This window comes from Dipodomys merriami, unplaced genomic scaffold, assembly GCF_024711535.1.
Source record: "Dipodomys merriami isolate MVZ:Mamm:240054 unplaced genomic scaffold, mDipMer1.0.p SCAF_285, whole genome shotgun sequence".
Taxonomy (NCBI): Eukaryota; Metazoa; Chordata; class Mammalia; order Rodentia; family Heteromyidae; genus Dipodomys; species Dipodomys merriami.
This window is the reverse complement of record NW_027204326.1, coordinates 1,290,944-1,310,334: the sequence shown is the minus strand read 5'-3', so window position 1 is coordinate 1,310,334 and position 19,391 is coordinate 1,290,944. Positions and strand designations below refer to the sequence as shown.

The 19,391-nt window shown below is 55.9% G+C and overlaps 1 long non-coding RNA gene across 4 annotated transcripts in view; it reads left to right on the top strand.

The window, feature by feature from the left end:
• Positions 1-2,207: 2,207 nt before the first annotated feature.
• The window catches only part of LOC138838613 (uncharacterized), a 194,353-nt gene continuing 177,169 nt past the window's right edge, over positions 2,208-19,391 (top strand). For 2 of the 4 annotated variants that reach the window (XR_011375687.1, XR_011375684.1), the window contains exon 1: positions 10,994-11,077. This is a non-coding gene — a long non-coding RNA (uncharacterized lncRNA). Of the gene's footprint in view, positions 2,314-3,569; positions 3,663-10,993; positions 11,078-19,391 lie in introns of those variants that run through there. The other 2 variants (XR_011375685.1, XR_011375686.1) reach the window with 2 other exon arrangements.

Genomic DNA, 19,391 nt, shown 5'->3' with positions numbered 1-19,391 from the left:
ATTCCAGGTGTGAGCCCTTGGCACCTGGTGAGTGGGGCTTTTTCAATGGTGCATTGATTGTGGGGAGGCAGGGCTCTGAGGTGAGGAGAACTTGGGGGTGTGGGGAGTTGCAGTTTGTCCCGGATGGAGCTGGACGGGGAGGCGGCAGGACAGCATGCGGTGGCTGGCGGTGGAGGAGGTGGGCTGGGTGGGGTCTTGAGCATGAACTGGGGCTGGGGAGAGGCTATGGGAAGGGAGGGGCAGCAGGTGTGTGTGTGGGCTCCACCACCTCTCTGAAGTTTTAGCAGGGATCTGGGGCCTAGAAGAGGAGCCTGCTTCAGGCGCTGGCTCTGGGCGTTCAGATGCCCTGTGTTTGTGGTCCGGCTGGAGTTGCTGGTGCAGGTGGCCGGTGAGCCAAGGTTCCTCTCTGCCTCTGGCGTCTGGCAGGGGAATTCAGCAAGGGCTCCAGACTGGAACTCTCAGCTCCACTTCCTCTTCTGGGTGGCTGCTCACAGGGGGGGTCCTGGGTGAGCCAAGGGTCTGGTTCCTGGGGACCTGGAGTGCGGTGAGACATTCCCACAGAGTCCTCTGTGCCTAGCTGTGTGGAGATCTGTGTCTGATGACACCCCACCCCAGTCTTCCTTCTTTGCCCCCTGGCCCATACCTGAGCTCACACAGGCCCCTCTGCCTGGGCTCTGGGTCGTGATGTGGGCTGGTTGCTGCCGGTAGAGTGTCCTGTAGTCACAGCGTCTCTGCACTTGTCCCTTGTGAGCTCCTAAGCACCTGGCTTGCACAGGGGGTCACCAGTGCTCAGGGAAGGGGTGCCTGGCCTATGTGGTGCTTGTCTCCTCGCCTGCGCAGGTGCAGAGCACGAGGCCCGCCCATCAGGCTCGGCTGGACTACACAGTAGCTTTTCCTCAGCTGGACACAGCCTTTCTCCTACCTGGGGGTCCTTAGCAGATTCTCTCCTCCTAGGGCCGGGACGGTGAGGTTCACACACCGCAGAGACCATCTCCAGTCCTCGGGGTGTCCCCACTCCCTCTTACCGCCCGGCTGTGGTGGGTGGCAAGGCCAGGGCACCAGGCCCTGCTCCTGGGCAGCCCTGGCCCAGGCTCCCCGGTCTTCTGAGCTGCTGGGCTGTGCCTGTCCTCAGAGCAGGGCCCTGGCGCTGCCCTGGGGCGGGGATGGGCAGCGTGTCACCCCTGCCCTCAGCCCTCACATCCCTGGCACAACTGCAGGAAGAGCCTTGGCACAGCGTGCTCAGCTTTCCCCAGGAAGCCTGGAGGCTGCTCTGGATCTCAGTACCTCAGGACCTTTGGCAGCACCTAGAGCATGCCAGAACTTTCTAGCTCCCGCCTGGGGGTCTGCAGCAGGCCAGGCTGGGGCCCAGAAGGGCACTGTGCCAGGAGACCTCCTCAGCTAGCACCTCTCTGCCCCTACGTGGTGTGGCTGCCATTATTTCTGCCGTTTCCCCTCTCACGGGTAATGTTGGGGTGGGGGTAGCCAAGGGGCTCCTGAAGAGCTCTGGGAATCAGGCCTTTGTCTGACTAAGGCTGCACTGGTGTGCACCCCAAATGCACCCCCGCTGCTGGGCCTTTGCCTAGCCGCAGAGGCTTTGTGGTGGAGGCCGGGGGAGGCTGGCAGCCAGGAGGCCTGGGCAGCTCCACTGTCTGGGTTCTGGGGCTCACGCATGTCAAGGGGAGGGGTGTTCTTGGATGAACTAGGAGCCAGGAAGAGCTGGCGGCTTTGGGGCCCCTTTGCCGGGGTGGGGTGGGGTACAATGGAGGGGCCCGGCCCAGGCACGTGGACGTTGTTTAAAGAAGTGACATCGGGCGAGAGGTCACGGGGTGTGAGGCCCTCCTACTGCCCGTCCGCTCGCCCAGTGCCCTCTGTCAGTCCCTTCAGCAGACCTGGGAAGGAATTCCGAGATTTACTAGAACCCAGCCTGGCCCTTCCGCAGGCTTCCAGTTAGTTCCTGGAGCCGGGCGCTCAGGCACAGCAGTGGAGGGCCTGAGTGAGGGAGCGTGGGGCCCAGGCTCCACGCTGCTCTCGCTGCCCGACCTCTGCCGGTCCCGCTGCCCTCCCAGAGGACCCCAGCCGTGGTGTTATCCGTGCCGCCTTCCAGGGCGGCCTCGCTGTAGATGCAGTACTGGGGCTTGAACTCACAACCTTAGGCAAGCGTGCTGTCTCTTGTCCATTCACCTTTTGTGTTTGTTTTCCAGGTAGGTAACTTTTTGTGCTTTGGTCTGGGCTGGCCTCCGCTAGCAATCCTTCTATCTCTGCCTCCTGAGTCGCTACGGATTATATGCATGAGCCACCGTTCCTGGCTAGGAGGTAGCTATTTTGATTGCTGTTTGTCCTTGTCTTTCTGTCTGAGGGATGGCCTGGAAAGCTGTGAACTGCTGACACTCAACGCAGCTGGATGTCCTGAGCTTTGAGTTCCTTGGGAGGAATCGGTGGGGCTGTGGATGGACAGGTGCAGGTGAGCCAAGGCCGGCCAGCGGCTGGCTGTGGCCTGGCCTGTTCTAATTTCTGTCTCTCTGGATAATTTATAATTGGGCCACTCTTTCAGCCAGCCTGAGGAGCTAAAGACCTTGAGGAACGTCCCCAGCCCTGACTGTAGACGGCTGCTCTTTGAAGTCGCCACTTTTCTGTGTGGGTCTGCGCTTCCCTCCCGGCGCGCCTCCTCTTCCCGCTTTGATGGCGCCCTGTAACAAGAGGCTCAGAATTATTAATTCCTCTGCACAGCAAGGTGCGGTTTTATTACACAGAAAATATAATTGCTATCTTGAGCAATTATTTTTCTGAAAGCTGAAAGTGTAACCTTTAATTAATATTTCATTGGCAGCCAGGGTGGGTGACTTGAATAGGGCCTAAAAATATTGCCATCCGCACGCCTGGGCAGGGGCCGGGCTGGGGGACTCGGAGGGTGTGCTGCTACCCCACCGATGGCCGCGGTTCTAAAATTACAAGTGCTCCACACAGACTGGAGGTGTGAGGGCTCCCCGAGCCGCGAGACGGGGTGAGCAGCGCCGGTGGCGCACGCCTGTGAGCCCAGCTACTCAGGAGGCTGAGATCTGAGGATGGTGTTTCAAAGCCAGCCTGGGCAGGAAAATCTAGGAGACTCTTACCTTTCAGCTAAAAAGCTGGAAGTGGAGTTGTGGTTCAAGTGACACACACACACACACACACACACACACACACACACACACACACACACACACACACACACACACACACACACACACACACACACACACACACACACACACACACACACACACACACACACACACACACACACACACACACACACACACACACACACACACACACACACACACACACACACACACACACACACACACACGTGAGTCCTGGTACAGGCATCCTAGCTGCCTGGCTGCAATGGCAGAGTCATCTCACCTGCCCAAGAAACAGAATTTGAGCCATGGAGGTTTTGGTGGGACAGTGAGACACTGGTCAGAGCCAACCTCTCACGTCACATCCTGCAAGCTCTCTGGGGGTGGGACTTCCCATGTCACTTCCTGCAAGCTCTCTGGACTTTCCAGGTCACCGGGTGAAGGGCGCAGTGGAAATGCCCTCTTTGATGTTTCTGGAGTAGGCACTTGAGATTCTAAGTGCTGTACCTAGGTGGCCTGGGAACGCCGGCAGGAGGACAGGTGAGCGTCCAGAGGGGTGTCCAGGCCTGGCAGCCCCGCTGGGAGGCCAGCACACCGACCCCTATAAGCTCTGTGGAATGGTCCCCAGCCATGCCTGGCTGGGTGTCCTGGTCCCCGCCATGGGCCCTCCCCACAGCCATGGGGGAGGAGCACACACATGGAGGCGCTAACTAGTGAACTCCATAAACACCCCCGGGATTACTTTACAAGTCCAGTTTACTTCAGAGCTGGTGGCTCACGCCTGTAATCCTAGCTTCTCGGGAGCCTCACCTCTGAGAACTGAGGCTGAAAGCCAGCCGGAGCAGACATGTCTGTGAGACTCTTATCTCCAAGGAACCAGCAAAAAGCCAGAGGTGGAGAGCTGTGGTTCAACTGGCAGACAGCTAGCCTTGAGGGGAAAAGCTAAAGGGCAGCACCCAGGCCCTGAGTTCAAGCCCCAGTACTGGAAAACAAAAACCAAAACAAGTCTTGCCTGCGGGACTGCAGTGACCGTGCTTCTGTCTTCCTAGTTTTACTGAGTTTTTCTTGAAAAACGAATGAACAAAAAGTTGAGAACCCTTGGCTGATCTGTTTATTGCTCCGCCACTGATCACAAAGGAGATTTTTAAATGCTCAATTATTCTGAACTGTGCTGGTCTTGGCTGGAGCCCTGATGTAGGTCAGGGAGAATGGCCTCTGGTCTGTACTTGGCCACCTCTAGGTGCTCGTAGCCCCAGGGTAGGCCGGACAGGCAGGCTGTGTGGGGAGGCTGGAAACAGGGAGGAAGCCGTGTGGGTTTTCTTTTTCCCCCTGAGAGGGAAGAGTGTCCAGGCCACATTTGAGGAAGGAGGCAGCCAGATGGTGTTGAGCAATTGCACACGCTGCTCTGTCTCGTCTGCCCTCTGGGACCTGCTGCAGGGCTCACGTCCTTCCCGTTTGATGTTCAAGGAGACAAACTGAGGCCTAGGCGGAATTCAGCCGTCAGGGAACATCGGCCAGGAGCCTGGGGGAGACCCATGTGGTCCTCCCTCCCCTCCCCCCGGCAGCTGGCTGGGAGTGGCAGGCCTGTGGGGCACATGTGCACTGTCTGTCCCTCACAGTGGGTGACCGTGGAGAGACCCCCGGCCAGTTCTGTAGCAGCTCAAAAATGGCCCCAGAAGAGCTGGAGGGGTCTCCTCATTTTGAAAGATTTTCCCCATGGTTATTCATTTCTCAAAGATTGCATTCTGCAAGTTTAAGAATGTCTCCCCCAAATCGCCCCTTGGAGGTGGCCACAGTGAGAACTTAGTGTGTTTCAGACTTTGTTTCTCTGCAAATATGAACCTTGAGTGCGATGTGCATAAAACAATCCCCACCTCGGGGTTGGATGTGTACAAGCTGACTATTAGCCCAATTACAGCCATGGCTGTAAAACCCAAGGCTGAGAAGTCTGGGACAGGCCCGAGGAGGTTTCCATGGGACAGAGGGCAGAAGACATTTCAGGGAGGTAGCCCGCCCTCACCAGGGGGGCCAAGGCCGCCGTGGTGCAGGCGTGAGCATCACTCCACACCAGCGGATAGCGGCTGGGACCGCGGTCTGGGACTAATGCCAGCCAGTCCTCTGTCACGCAGCTTTGCGTGGAGGCCGACACCCCGTGGGCAGATGGTTGGACGAGACCCCAGGTTCCTGGTGGCCTGCGGTGACCCAGTTTCCATGGCTGATTGCTTTGGGCCAAGGTGCATGGCAGTTGGGGCATCTCCAGGGAGCTCTGGCGGGCGGAGGCTGCTCACAGGCTGCGGTGCTGGGGTGGTGGGCAGATGGTCCCCGGCTTCGTTCCCCCTCCTGATGTATACCCTGACTACGGCCGAGGCCAGCAAAGGGGGTGGCACGGAGGGGCGGAGGGGCAGGATGTGGCTGTGGTGACCGTAGACTTGAACCTTCGAATGATCACGTGGAATCACATTTTTCTATCAGCGGAGACCTAGGTTTGGCAAGGTCATCTGTTTGGAATCACACAGCAAGGTCGTGATTGGGCTGGGGAGAGCGAGTCCCATCTTGGGGGAGACCTGGGGTCCGCGGGTCCCAGGAAGTGCTGGCGGAGTCAGAGTCATGGTCAGATCCTTCTCAGGCTTCCTTCCAGCCCACCCCCCCCTCCGTCTGGGTTCACCTTTCCTCTCCTTTCTCTCCCTTCCCTCCACCTCATCCGGCTGCCTTGCTCTCCCCAGTGTCCCCAGTTAGGGCTGAGCAGCTGCGGGCGGCTTGGGGAACCCTCCTACGTGAGGAGCCTGGTTTGATGAATTCTCTCTGGGTGTCTTGTCCTGGTTGTGTGTGTGGTGTGTATATAATATAGTATGCATATGTACGAGCATATGAATATGATGTGTGCACACACATTTGAGTGTATGTGAGCACGTGTGTCTATAATATAGTAGAAATACATGTGTGTGCATCCCTATATGCTGTGTGTGCACACGTGTGTGTATATGTGCACACATATTTGAGTAAAGGTACCCATGTGTATACAAGAGGCGACAGAAATTACCGCCTCTGGCTGGGGCTGGCCCAGGTTTGGGGGACAGCCCCCCAGCTGTCATGGCCCCTTTCTGGCTGGTATCAGCAGGAGCTCTGCCTTCCACCGCAGGCAGAGCCTGGAACTTGGGGTGAGGAGAGCGAAGAACTGGTAAACCACTGTTTTCTTGCCGGCTGTTTGCCCTTATTAGTTCAGGTAGCAATTACCCATTCTGAATATTTGGCGACTAATTAGTTTTTTCCCGGGGAGATGGCAGGATGAAGAATGCTTTGCTCTGACCTGATCTACTTTCTTAACTCCCTGGGGAGGGCTGGGGAGGGGGGGGGGTGAAGGGCTCACGGTGTGTGTGTGCGTGTGTGTGTGTGTGTGTGTGTGTGTGTGAGTGTGCATGCTCAGAGCCTGGGACATCCTTTAGCGGGATGCGTGTGTTGGGATGGGGGTGGGGGGGGGTCCTCAGCTACAAATCTCCAGGCAGATAAAAATAGCCTGCTCCATTTTGGTTTTGTTCTTGCTGCTCCGTGGGCGCAGCTCCTGGCATCCTGCCTGGTAATGTTGGGGTGCTTCAGAGCCACTCGGGCCTGGCCCTTTGTGTGGATTGGCACCGCTTGCGGGAGTTTGTCTGTGGAATTCCCTGGTGTCTAGAACCTGGCCTGCAGGGGCTGCAGGGATAAGAGCTGTGCTGGGGAGACCTAGCCAGACCCCACGATGGGGAAAGGAGGGGACACAGTTCAGGGTTCGGGTGGGAGAAGGCTGAGCTTCGCTGTGTATGGAACTGGAGGCGGTTTCTTATGAGCCGTGGAGACCCCTGCTCAACAATTGGCCCTTATTTGCCTTTTTTTTTACCCCCCTCTGGAACTTTCTTGCTGGGAAGAGCTGTCAGTGTGGTTATCTGGTTCACAGAGGCCTCTCCGGCCAGGGCTCTAGCAGTTGAGAGGGCGGTGTTGTGAGTCAGGCTGCTGCACTGGAGCAGGGGGACCCGGAACGCCCCTAGGGCTGGAATCTATTTTGGGGAATGGCAAAGGATAACTCAGTCGTGCTGCTCAGCCTTTCCTGGTGGGGGCGCCATGGAGCTCAGAGTGAGCCGGGGAGGCCCAGGCTCTCCCGCAGGCCTTCCCGTGCCCAGGTTCCCGCAGCCACCCGTGCCAGCAGGGATGCAGCCTCCAGTAAACTGGCACAGGCTTTATGCCCAGCACCGGGTCTGAGCCTCAGAAAGGGGCGTGATCTGATGCCCAGGCTCCCAGCGCCTCCCGTGCAGCCGTCTTGTCTTCTGTGGCCCTTCTGGCTGTGTCTGTGGCAAGGCTGGCCACCAAAGTTCCCAGCCAGCCGGGTCCCCTCTCCTCAGCCGGTTGCTGGCTCTCTGTAACAGCTGGGGTCAGCTCTGCTGAGATGGTGGTGGGTGGTCGTCTGCACACCACTGTGCCACCCCCCCCCGCCCCTCTGCTTGTAATTCAAGGCCAGGGACCGGGCTTCTGGGGTGCCTGGGGTTTACCAGTGCCAGTGCCCGGTGTTCTGCCCTAGGAGACAGCTGGTGGCTGGTGACACGGCCCAGAGACTCAGAGAGACATGCACACAGATGCAGAGACAGACAGAGACAGAGACAGAGAGAGGAGAGAGGGGAGAGAAAGAGAGGAGAGAGGGGAGAGAGGAGGAGAGAAGGGAGGAGGAGAGGGAGGAGAGAAGAGCGAGCGCCAGAGCCTTGGGCTGAGTCCTGCTCTGCTCTGAGTCCTGTCCTTCCAGTTTCTCATGGCCTTGCACAAGGTCTGGGGCTCTCTGAGCACAACTTGCCTTGCAATACCTGTGTTTTTGGGGTGGGCAAGCAGATGCTCAGGGTCCCGGCCGTGGGAGCCGGGGCTGAATTCAGAGAGGGCTTTGTAGGTGCCACCTTGCAGCTTGCAGCCAGGCCAGGCAGATCTTGGTCTCCTTCGATCCCCTAGGAGCTTGTGGGGAGACAGGGTCTTACACAGGGCAGCACCCCTGCTCCCCCCAGGAGCGCAGGTGATGGCTGGAGGGCTCTGTGAGAACGGGCTGCCCAGCTTGGCTCAGAGTTGACATCAAGGCCGCCCCGGGCTTTTTCCAGGACGCCCACAGGACAGGTTTACACAGTTCCATCAGGCCGGGTCGTGAGTGGCTCTGAGGCTTCAGCCAGCTGTCCCGTGATTCCTGCCACTGGGGCTGAGGCTCGTTCCTTCCAGGCCCCCCCTGGAACCATGCCTGGGAGCCTGAGTGAGCCCGGGTGAGCCCGTGTGAGGCCATGTGCACACAGGCCCTGGACAGGAAGCAAAGACACCAGGTGCAGGCTGTCGGTTAGAGTTTCCATTTACAGTACCTGGGGCTTTTCTCTCCAGCCCCCTCCCGCCCTCCCTTCACTACAAACCTGGAGGGAGGAGGGTCTCTGCAGACGGGCCCATCTGGGAAAGGCAAGGCGGGTGCCGGTTGGCTGGCCGCTGACCGCTGGCTACTGGCCGCTGGGGAGAGGCTCGGCTTCTGCTGGCTTGAGATGTTGTTGTTCTTCATGGGGCTCGAACTCAGGGCCTGGGTGCGGTCCCCTGAGCTCTTTTTGCTCAAGGCCAGCACTCTAACACTTGGAGCTACAGCTCTACTTCCTGTTTCCTGGTGGTTCATTGGCGCTAAGAGCCTCACAGACTTTCCTGTCCAAGCTGGCTTTGAACTATGAGGATCAAAGTTCATCGTCTGATCCTCAGATCTCAGCCTCCTGAGTAGCGAGGATTACAGGGATGAGCCATCAGCGCCCTGCCTGGCTTGAGATTTTTGAGAGCAAAGGCAACAGTAGAGACAGGGCTCTTCGTCTTAACCTTGGTCATGACCTTGGTCATGAGGCTTTGGGAAACCGAGGTACTTCCAATGTCTTATCTGAACGTGGGGACAGGGACAGGATTAGGAAGTTTCTGGTACATGACAGCTGAAACATGAGCAGCAGCTACTTAGGCAGGCCCTTGCAGTCTGCCTGCACGCGCCTCTTGTTCAGTCAGCGCGGCACTCTTGCCAACAGAAAGCGTCATGGTTGTTCGTGCCCACGTGGAAATGGACGCACACGGAGAAGCGAAGACGTGTGCCAAGATGTTGGGTTCCAGAGCTCGTGTTGCTCCTTCTCCTCTCCCTCGCCAGCTACCACTGCCCAGAGCCTGCCTGAGGTCTCACCCAGCCGTCTGGGACCTCAGCATCCTTGGACCTGCTTGGGGGATCTGGGCAGCCAGCTAGATCCACGTGGTGTTCATGCGTGCGAGGAAGAGCCTCAATCACCCAGTCAGCCGGCTCTGCCCCCTGCTGCCTGTCTGTGGATGCTGGAGTGGCTGTGGGCACAGGCGCCAGGTGGGTCTGGCTGTCCTGATTGGATCCTAGCAGGGCTGCAGTCCAAGGGGTCCTGTATCTGGCTTGTTCTCAACTCACCCAAGTGCCTGAGCCATGATAGATGTTTCTCGGGAAATGTTGGTTGAATGCATAGGCAGAGACCATGGAAGGCTCCCTGGAGGAGGTGGTCTTTGTGACCAGAGGCCCCCCGCTCCCAGCAGGAGTCCTGCTTTGGTTAGGAGGCAGTGGGCGGGGGGGGGGGGGCAGTGGGAGTTGGGCTCAGACACTGGAAAAGCGTAGCCAGGCAGGCAGCCGCCACGCGGCGCCGTGGCGGTCTTGCTGTTGTCCACCGGCCTTGTTTGGACGCAGGCTGTGCGTTTGGGTGAGTGAGGTCCTGGAGGGAAGAATTGAGATGGTGTTTGCTCATCAAACATTTACTTAGTCCTGTCCCAGGCCCCACCGCAGCCCTGTGAAGGCCATGGTGAGGCTGTGAAAGGTTTCAGGGGCTCCCAGTGGGCCCGGGACTGGGGTGGAGCAGGGAGGGGAAGTGTGAGGTGAAGGCCGGTGCGCAGAGGTGACAGCCGAGGGGCTGGGCGGCTGGGGCCGCTTGCTGCACCGAGCCTTCTAGACAGGGACCAGGGCCAGGGCTGGGCCTGGGTGGGACCCGGCGGGGGACCGGGCAGAGGGACCGGGCAGAGGGACTGGCCTCCTCATTGGGTCTGTGCTCTCTGGGAAAGTCTTGGCTTCTACGCAGAGACGGATGTAGCCGGCCTCCTAAGAGATGTGTTCAGCTGACCCCAGTGCCCTCCAGTCAGGTGACAACCGGACGGCTGCCAGTTCATGCCAGGTCACTGCATATTTCCTTGTGTCCTCCCTGTGGGAGAAAGGACTTCAAATGATTCAGGAGGGTAAAAAAAAAAGTATAGACAAATTAGCATATACTCAAAGTGCAGTGAAAGCCAGGTGCCAGTGGCTCACGCCTGTAATCCCAGCAACTCCAGAGACTGCCGGCGGAAGATCCCAGTTCACTGCCAGCCCAGGCAGGGATGTCTGCCAGGTGCTGATCTGCAATTAACCACCAAAAAGCTGGAAGTGGAGCTCTGGTTCAAGTGGTAGAGTGCTAGCCTTGAGTGGAAAAGCGAAGGGATCGCACGGAGGCCCCATGCTGGGAGAAAACAGGGGAACATGAGAAGAATAGTACACGAAGGAAATTTCACAAAGGCAGGAACAGCTCAGCTTTCCAGGCCCTCTCTTCACTGCCAGTGGTTCTGATTTCCAAAGGGGCTTCTGGCTGCTCGGTGGGCTGGGGGGGGGGGGGGCTGGGCTGGGAGCCATCTTGTCCCTCCTCTGCAGAAAGCCTGGAATGTCTGTAGAAGTGGCGGCTGCCCAAACCATGCTTGATTGGTGTAATGACATGCCCTTGTGAGCAGGCCCTGTGTGGTCTCATCCTGGGTCACGGGCAGGGTGCACCTGGCCGGCTTCCTGAAGACTGCCAGGGTCTAATGCACCTGCGGCTCACACCAAGCCAAGTCCCCGGCCGGCCACAAAGCCGCGGGGAACTCTGTACCTGGCCTGAGGTCCTCATGCCCAGGACATCAGGGCCCAACTCAGTTCTAAGGTGAGCAACCCGGACTTGAGGAGGGGACGGTGTCTCCCATGAGCCACAGGGGACTGAAAGGGCGTGGGGGGAGGGAGGAAGCAACCACAGGTATGTTTGGGCTCCTCGGTGGGTGGGTTGGTGGCTCTGGGTGTAGATTGTCCACACGGCAGGGCGGTCCTGCATGCAGGCTGCCCTTCCCCATGCTGGGGTCCATCCCGCAGGCAGTGTGCATGCTCCGTGGAACGGATCAGTTTAGAAGTGAATGGAGCTCCCCGTGTTGTGAGAGGAAAACAAATCAGCTGTGGCCACAGAAGCCTGCGTCCCTGCGGGGTGGAGGGCGGCTCCTGTGTGGCCCGGACACAGGCTTCTGGGGGTGGGGCCCTGCAGGAAGCTGCACCTGAGATCTGTGGTCACTGCGGCCACGTCTGGGGACTGTCACAGCTGGTGCTCTCCCCACTGCCTTTCTTTGCTTGGTGACTTTCAATTTTCTTTGGAGCCATTTAAATGCAGTCTCTCTCTGTCTCTCTCTCTCTCTCTCTCTCTGTCTCTCTCTCTCTCTCTCTCTCTCTCTCTCTCTCTCTCTCTCTCTCTCTCTCTCTGTTGGTATTGGGCCTTGAACTCAGAGCCTGAGCACTCTTCCCTAGCTTTTTCATTCAAGACATAGATCTACTTCTGGCCTTTTGGTAGTTAATTGGAGATAAGAGTCTCATGAACTTTTCTGGCTTTGAACCAAGACCCTTAGACCTCAGCCTCCTGAGTAGCTAGGATGACTGGCTAGGTAGTAATTATTAAACAAAGCCAAAGGGGAGTCTGTGAGCCGCTGTGTGCCGGCGGCTGCCTCGTTAGTGCCGTGAAGTCTGGGTGCCCAGTCCCCTAAATAACTCCTTCAGGATGCGCCGGGGCGGAGTGGGGTTTTCTGTTTGGTGCGCGGCTGGCCAGCGTGGTTCTCTCAGGGGCGACCTTCTTCAGAGCCCATCCCTCCTCTGCCCCCTCTCCTCATGGCCTCCTGCGAGTTTGGGGTTTGGCTGCTGTTGCCCGCGTGGTCACACGGGATCGAGCGGTGACTCCCCCGTTCACAGGGACACAGCTAGAGCTGGCAGCTCACGGTCCCGTCCTCATTCGCGGGGGAGCTGGCAGAGCTGCGCCCTCAGCCTCATGACACTGAACAGACAGGTGGCAGGGTGGCGGTGACGGAGGGAGGTGGGCCCAGGTGACCCTTGGCGAGGACCGGGCAGTGGGGAGCAGGCGGGGTCAGTGGGGAGCAGGCGGGGTCAGTGGGGAGCAGGCGGGGTCAGTGGGGAGCAGGCGGGGTCAGTGGGGAGCAGGCGGGGTCAGTGGGGAGCAGGCGGGGTCAGTGGGGAGCAGGCGGGGTCAGTGGGAAGAGGGGTTGGGCTGGCAGGCAATGCTGCCCAGCAGCTCTGAGGCAGCCTGGCTGGCCTGCGGCTGCAGAGGCTCATGGGTAAGAGATACCGTCGAAGGCACAGCCCTGGGTTGGGGCCGTGGCTAGACCACCGGACCTATGATGCGTTCCCAAAGACTGCCTGGTGGGGGTTTGGGCCCCGACAAGCAATCCCTCCCTCCCTCCCTTCTGTGTCTTTTCACCTTCCTCTTCCTCCTGTCTCAAATGTTTGGCTCATTGAGACTGAGGGGCAGCGTTAAACATGGATCCTGGAGAAGTTCTTATTCAGGGTCTTCAGGTGGATACCTGGTAGATGTACTTACTTTCTATTTATTCTTATTATTTTGGTGGTGCTGGGGTTCAAACTCAAGGCCTTGCGCGTGCTAGGCAAGTGCTTTCCCACTGAGCTACATCTCCAGCCCTTGGTCTTATGAGATAACATCTTGACATGAAACGCAGGCTGGTCTTGAACTCACTGGTTAGCCCAGGCTGGCCTCAAACTAGCAATCCTCATGTTTCCTCTTCCAAATGCTGGGATTACAGGTGGGCACCACCATACTCTGTATGCTGTAGGTGCACTTTTCATAGTGCAGTTTCTGCTCAGATTCAGTGTTGTAGTAAATCGTGGCTTATGCCATGTTCGTCATCTGCCACAAAGTGTGGTTCCTTTCCCCCTGTGTCAACCAGTATTCTCTAGAGGATAGAGCAATAGGAACAGTGTGTGTGTGTGTGTGTGTGTGTGTGTGTGTGTGTGTGTGTGTGTGTGTGTGTGTGTGTGTGTGTGTGTGTGTGTGTGTGTGTGTGGTGTGCATGTGTTCATCATGGAGGGATATCCTGGCACATTCGAATCTGTAGGATGGGCCTATGGGATGGAGAGAGACCAGAGCTGAAACTCAAGCCCAGAGTCCTGGATCCAAAGGCATGGTGGATCTAGAGGTGGTCTGTTCTATCTAAGTCTTCAGTGTCTTCATAAGGCCTACTTTGTTTTCATGGTAATCTGTTCACTCTGACTCTACTGGTTCAAATATAAATCTTATCCAGAAATAATACAGAAAATGTTGGATCACGTATCTGGAGAATATGGCCCCACATAGAATTAACCATCACACACTGAAAACAATATATTTCAGTTATCCATAAGAGTCTTTGGTTCTAGAAGGTTATGATAGGCAAAGTGGGGTTCTAAAGCCTGTGTGTTTACAGAAATGCATACAGCCTCAAGCCTGAGTTTTTCCTTTCTGTCAGCTGGCATGTAGTCTCTATTTTGTGTCCATTTAGACAAAATTAAGATATAATTTTATAAGCATAAATCCTATTTCAGTCCTCCCTCTTGCAAGATTTTATTCTTTTACAATTAAACTCTTAGCCAGGCGCTGGTAGCTCATGCTTGTAATCCTAGCTATGCAAGAGGCTGAGATCTGAGGCTCACAGTTCAAAAGGCAGCCCAGGCAGGAAAGTCCGTAAGACGTATCTTCATATAACCACCAGAAAACTAGAAGCGGAACTATTGCTCAAAGTGGTAGAGCAACAGCCTTGAGCAAACAGATTCAGGGACAGGGCTCAGGCCCTAAGTTCCAGTCCTACAACTGCCCCCCCCCCAAAAAAAAAGCTTTTCCTCTGCCTTTCCTCCCATCCTCACCTTCCTTCCTATCCATCATGTTTATTGGGAATTTAGCACTAGGCCAGGCATGGTGGAATCAGGAATGGAGAAGAGATTTCTACCGGCAAGGAGCGTAGGGTCTGGGAGGGTCACAGTGCTGAAGTCTGAAGGTTGAGCCACTGACGTCCTTCTGTCTCCAGGCTTCCCTTGGCAACAGGCGGCACTAACGTGTGGCCTGCAGCACTGGGCTGGCGGTAGGAACCCCACATCTTTTCTTCTGTGCAGAGGCATCTTGTCCTTCTGCAGGTGGGACGGAGGGCCAGTATCACTGGCATCCAGCTCAGACCTTCAACAAGGTCTGCGGGTGGTCCTGCTCCCCTCAGGCTCAGCCCTGCAAGGACAAAAACTTCCCTGTGGGATTCGAGAGGAAATGATGGCAGTGGCCACTGTGCTTCCTGCTCGAGATGATCTGAGCAAGTGTGAAGGTTGGACGTCTTTCCTGAGCCAGCCAAGCCCTCTCCTCTGGGCCGCTATAGGCAACTTCTGGGATTTGCTTGCCCCAGTGGGGCCAGCAGCCGCTGCCCGTGCCATCCCGAGGGGTGGGGCAGCCAGCCAGAGCACTCCAGCAGGAGCGGTTATTTTTGAGAACAGTTGGCTCAGCCCCCGACTCATACCTAGAGACCTCGGTGAGGCAGGGGCCACTTTTGACTGTGGCATGGTCTTCTAGATTGTTCTGCAGGATACTGAGGCCTAGGTTTCTGAGAGAAGTGCAGAAGTTTATGTGATGTGTTAGTAAGTAGATTTCTCCTCAGAGGTGCTTTCTGTCTCTGAGGTATGGCGGCTGTGAGGTTGTCATGGTGACAGGTCGGCTCTCAGAGCAACCAGTGCTCTCGGTAAGATGGCTCACCTGCAATTTATGGCCATGAAGGAAAGTGTCCTCCGGGAATTTTTAGTGACGGCTCTTCCTCCTTTGGGGCTTGTGCCTCTGAAACTGATTTTATTTTGTGCATTGGGTGGTTGGGCGAGATGGGGAAGCCATTCTGTGCATTCAGAGCCCTCTTTATACACAGCTCGGGACATCTGCAGCCCCATGGTCGCTGCTACGCTGTTTACCATGGCCAAGTTATGCTCTTTCATTGAGAATATCTTCTAAGCACACAAGTGCCCAGATGCCCTTCAATGGCTGAAAATCGTGACACACACACATATATGCATATGTGTGTGAATTTTACTCATCTATCAGGAAAAATGATATGTCATTTGCAAGGAAATGGATGGATATGGAAATATTATGCTAAGTGAAGTAAGTCAAGCTCCGAGAGACAAAGGACACTCTTTCTCGCAAGTGTGGGAGTTAGATCTAAATGATAAATATATATGTGAACATAGGAGAGTCACGTGCATACGTACACACATTGTCTAAAGTAAGGTGTATGCAGGGGAGGAGTCCTGTCCTTTGAACAGCTAACTTACCAACAAAACAAATACTAGGAAGCTGGAACATGTATTATTGGGAGGGGGGCTGAGGGGAGAGGCAGACAAGCAGAGAACGGAAGGGTAGGAGAATGCAATCATAATATTCAATGTACATATGTGTGTGTACTGAGGAGCTAGTGGGGCTGGAGAGGTGGGGAGGAGGAGGCAAGGGGCAATGTTGATCAAGATGCACTGAACTCATAAACTGACAGGTTGTATTGAAACCCCTTTGTACAACTGCTTAAAAAGAACTAAAACAAAGAACTGAAGATGTAGAAACCCAGGCTAGGAGACGAATCTGTGGCTAGCCAGGACTTTATTTCCTAGGGTGAATCTTCATGACATGTCTGCAGGGTACGGTACACTGGAGGTCATGTGTAGCAAGCAGAATGGTCAGGACTACAAGGAGCAGGAAGCGAGGAGGGTGTGTCCCGAATGTTCTGAAAGGGCTGCACATGTCCACGTGAGCTCCTGGAAGTACTGTGAAAACACAGAGGAGACTCTAGTATGAAATTAATGTGGCTGCTGGCACAGTGGCTCACACCTGCAGTCTTAGCTATTCAGGAAGCTGAGATCTGTGGATTGTGGTTCAAAGCCAGCTTGGGGAGGAAAATCTGTGAGAATCTTATCTCTAGTTAGCTACCCAAGAGCCAGAAATGGTGCTGTGGCTCAAAGTGATAGAGCACAATACACACACACACACACACACACACACACACACACACACACACACACACACACACACACACACACACACACACACACACACACACACACACACACACACACACACACACACACACACACACACACACACACACACACACACACACACACACACACACACACACACACACACACACACACACTCACACGCCCCCCACCCCCCACCCCCACAGATACCAAACAGCCAAACTCTGCGATAGAGTGTCTGGAACTTGGTAGGACCAGAGGCATCCAGTGCTGTGGTCTCCAGTCCTGCAGGGGTCACTTAGATGTGTGGGGATCTGGGGGGCAGATTTCTCACCCTCCTCACATTGGCACTCGCTTCCCCAGGTGACAAGAAGGCCCAGAAAGTGGGAAGAGGGTGCACCTGCAGCAGCCTCCGCTCTCTCCCCAGAGAGAGTGCACCTGTGGGGCTGCCAGGCCTCCCAGCCCTACCTGACCGCACAAAAGCTCTGCACTAGAGCTTTGACTCAGTGCGGTGAGAACTGGGGTCTGAGAGGCAAACCCAAGACATTTCTTTTGTTCCAGAAAATGGATACACATTCATAGCACTCAACTTGGAAAATGAGGGGGGGGGATCAAGCGTGCTAGCAATGCACATCTTTCTTCTAGTATTAACGTCTTCATTTTATACCTATACATACATTTCTACCCTTGATTTCTTTCCTTTGGCCAAAATTGGGCGAACTCTCTGTGTGACTCTGAGGCCATTTCTTTTTCACTGAGTAATGTCTCCTGAGCACATTTCCTTGGTCACTACCCCTGTGATGTGGCAGCATTTCTGGCTGCCTGTAATTTCAGCCACATGCACTCTCCCTGCGGTGCTCATTTAAGGCTCCCACACTGTGCGTGGCTGATTTCCAGGGGTGACTTCACCCTTGAAGGCCGCAGTTGAGAGGACTTGTGTTAACATGGGTGAGATTTTTATCCTGAAGAAGGTACCTGGGTGTCCCTGCCAGCCCCGGCCGGCCTGGCTGTGCATCAGGCTGGATGGGAGTCCTGATGGTTTTAGACGGGGCCCCTCCAAGCTTTGGGCTGTCCTGTGGACTTCCTTTTCCTGCATTAGTCCTGTTGTCACCCGCCTATCTGAGCTATGTCTGCTGAATTCCTGCTGCACCACCAAGAACACCGCCTCTCTGAGTGAGGCCCCAGGGCAGCGCCACTCTTGATCATCTGGCCCCAGATTCCAGCTGGCAGACAGGGAGATGCACCCGGGTGGTAGAGGGCCTCTGGAAGTCCCATTGAAGCCCCTCCCCTGGATGTATCTTCTGTCCCCTTCAGAATCCCGGTGGCACTAAGAGGGAAGGAGAGGCTGTTCACCTTGTGATCTGATTCATTTGTTTATTTGAGGTGATATCCTCGGCAATTGTTTCCCACTTATCTTTTTCTTGGCTATTTTTTTCTTTGTAGATACCATGAAGTTTGCATGAAACTTAACTTCAGTTATGTGTTACTCCTCCCCATATTTTCTTATTGATGTCAGAGTTTACTTCCTTTTTGTTCCTTCTTTCTTCATAGATATATGTCTATATATCTACACATATATGTGTGTGTTCTGCTAGTCCTGGGACTTGAACTCAGAGCCTGGGTACTGTCCTTGAGCTTATTTTGCTCAAGGCCAGTGCCCTACCACTTTGAGCCACAGCTCCATTTCTGGCATTTTGGTAGTGAATCGGAGATCAGAGTTTCACAGATTTTCCTGCCTGAGCTGGCTTTGAATCACCATCCTCAGAGCTCAGCCTCCTGAGTCACTAGGATTACAAGTGTGAGCCACTGGCACCTGGCTTCTCTCATTTTGAGAAGTAAAAGTCTGTCATTTTAAGAGTCTGGGATGGCACACTATTTTAAAGCCACCTGCCGTGTGAGCAGCAGAACCTATTTCTGAAAGGTGTGTGTAAAGAAACTCACCCAGTAGCTAACTCGGAAGCTCCATGGTGACTAGCATGGGTACCACCTAAAGCCACGGGGAAACAGGATGCTCTCCAGAGGGACTTGTGCTCCAGGCTGACACGGATGGCAGGTGGTGCTGAGCAGGCCGACAGAGCCCCGCAGCGGGTCTGCTCAAGCTGCGCCCTTGTACTTGGGTGTTTGATTTCTCGCCGCTGCCCCTCCAGGTGTGGAGAGGAGTACTCCGTTGCACACCATGGCTGCGTTATTGTTCTCTGCACCCACCGTGCAGAGTTGACAGCTGCAGATCACCGGCGCAAGGCTGTGTGTGTGTTGCTGTGAGGGGTGAGGGAGGAGAGGCTGGGGAGAAGGAGTTTCAGGGCCTGCAGAAGGCTGCGTGGCCAGGCGCGGACCGCATAGAAGCAGGTGTCCAGAGGGAAGGATGATGGGAATCTTTCCATGGGAGGGGGGGCCTGGAAGGCTAAGTTCTGGATGACCCAGACCAGTACCTAGCTCATGAGGACAGGCGTGCACAGGAGGGTGCTCAGATCGCTTCTCCCGGGCTGTCTGCTGGCACAGGAGGTCTGGGATTTAAATGACCTTGGAGAGAACAGCTGTCCCTCACCACGTCCAGCAGTGGAGCGCCGGAGGAGTCTAGGGGAGTTTACAGAATATGCAGGGCCCGAGCGTGACCTTGAAGGTCACCAGATCCAGGCGAGGGCAGGAGAAGGGAAAAGCAGGACAGGTGGAACACAGGGAGGCAGAGGGCATGTGGAGTGAAGGGACAGTGTGGGCCACAGGAAGACAGTCTGGAGTACCGGACACCAGTCTGGGTGCTGGGCTTGGGGGACGGGCACCAGGGACGGGGTCTGAGCAGTGACTTGAATGTCTGGACCCAGGCTCCCAGAAGGAGCCTGTGAGGCCTCGGCCGGGACCTCAGGGTGGAAACCCCTGGGCAGGTCTTCATTATGAGTGACAAGAGGGAAAGGAAAGATGGATCTGCTGGGGAGTGGGGGATGGACCCAGTGCTCTGGAGAGGGGGTGGAGGGGCGGGGGACGGGGCCAGGCTGCCAGCCTGAAGCCAGCGCAGGTCACCTACGCGGGGTCCTCTCAGGCCTGTGCATCGTCCTCAGCACTCAGTCTGTGGGAACTGGCACAGGCTGGAAGGCAAGTTCAGCCTTCTTCAAGGTCACTGTGACCAAGGTTACTTCTTACTGTGTTCTTAAGAACACAGTGGGATCCTT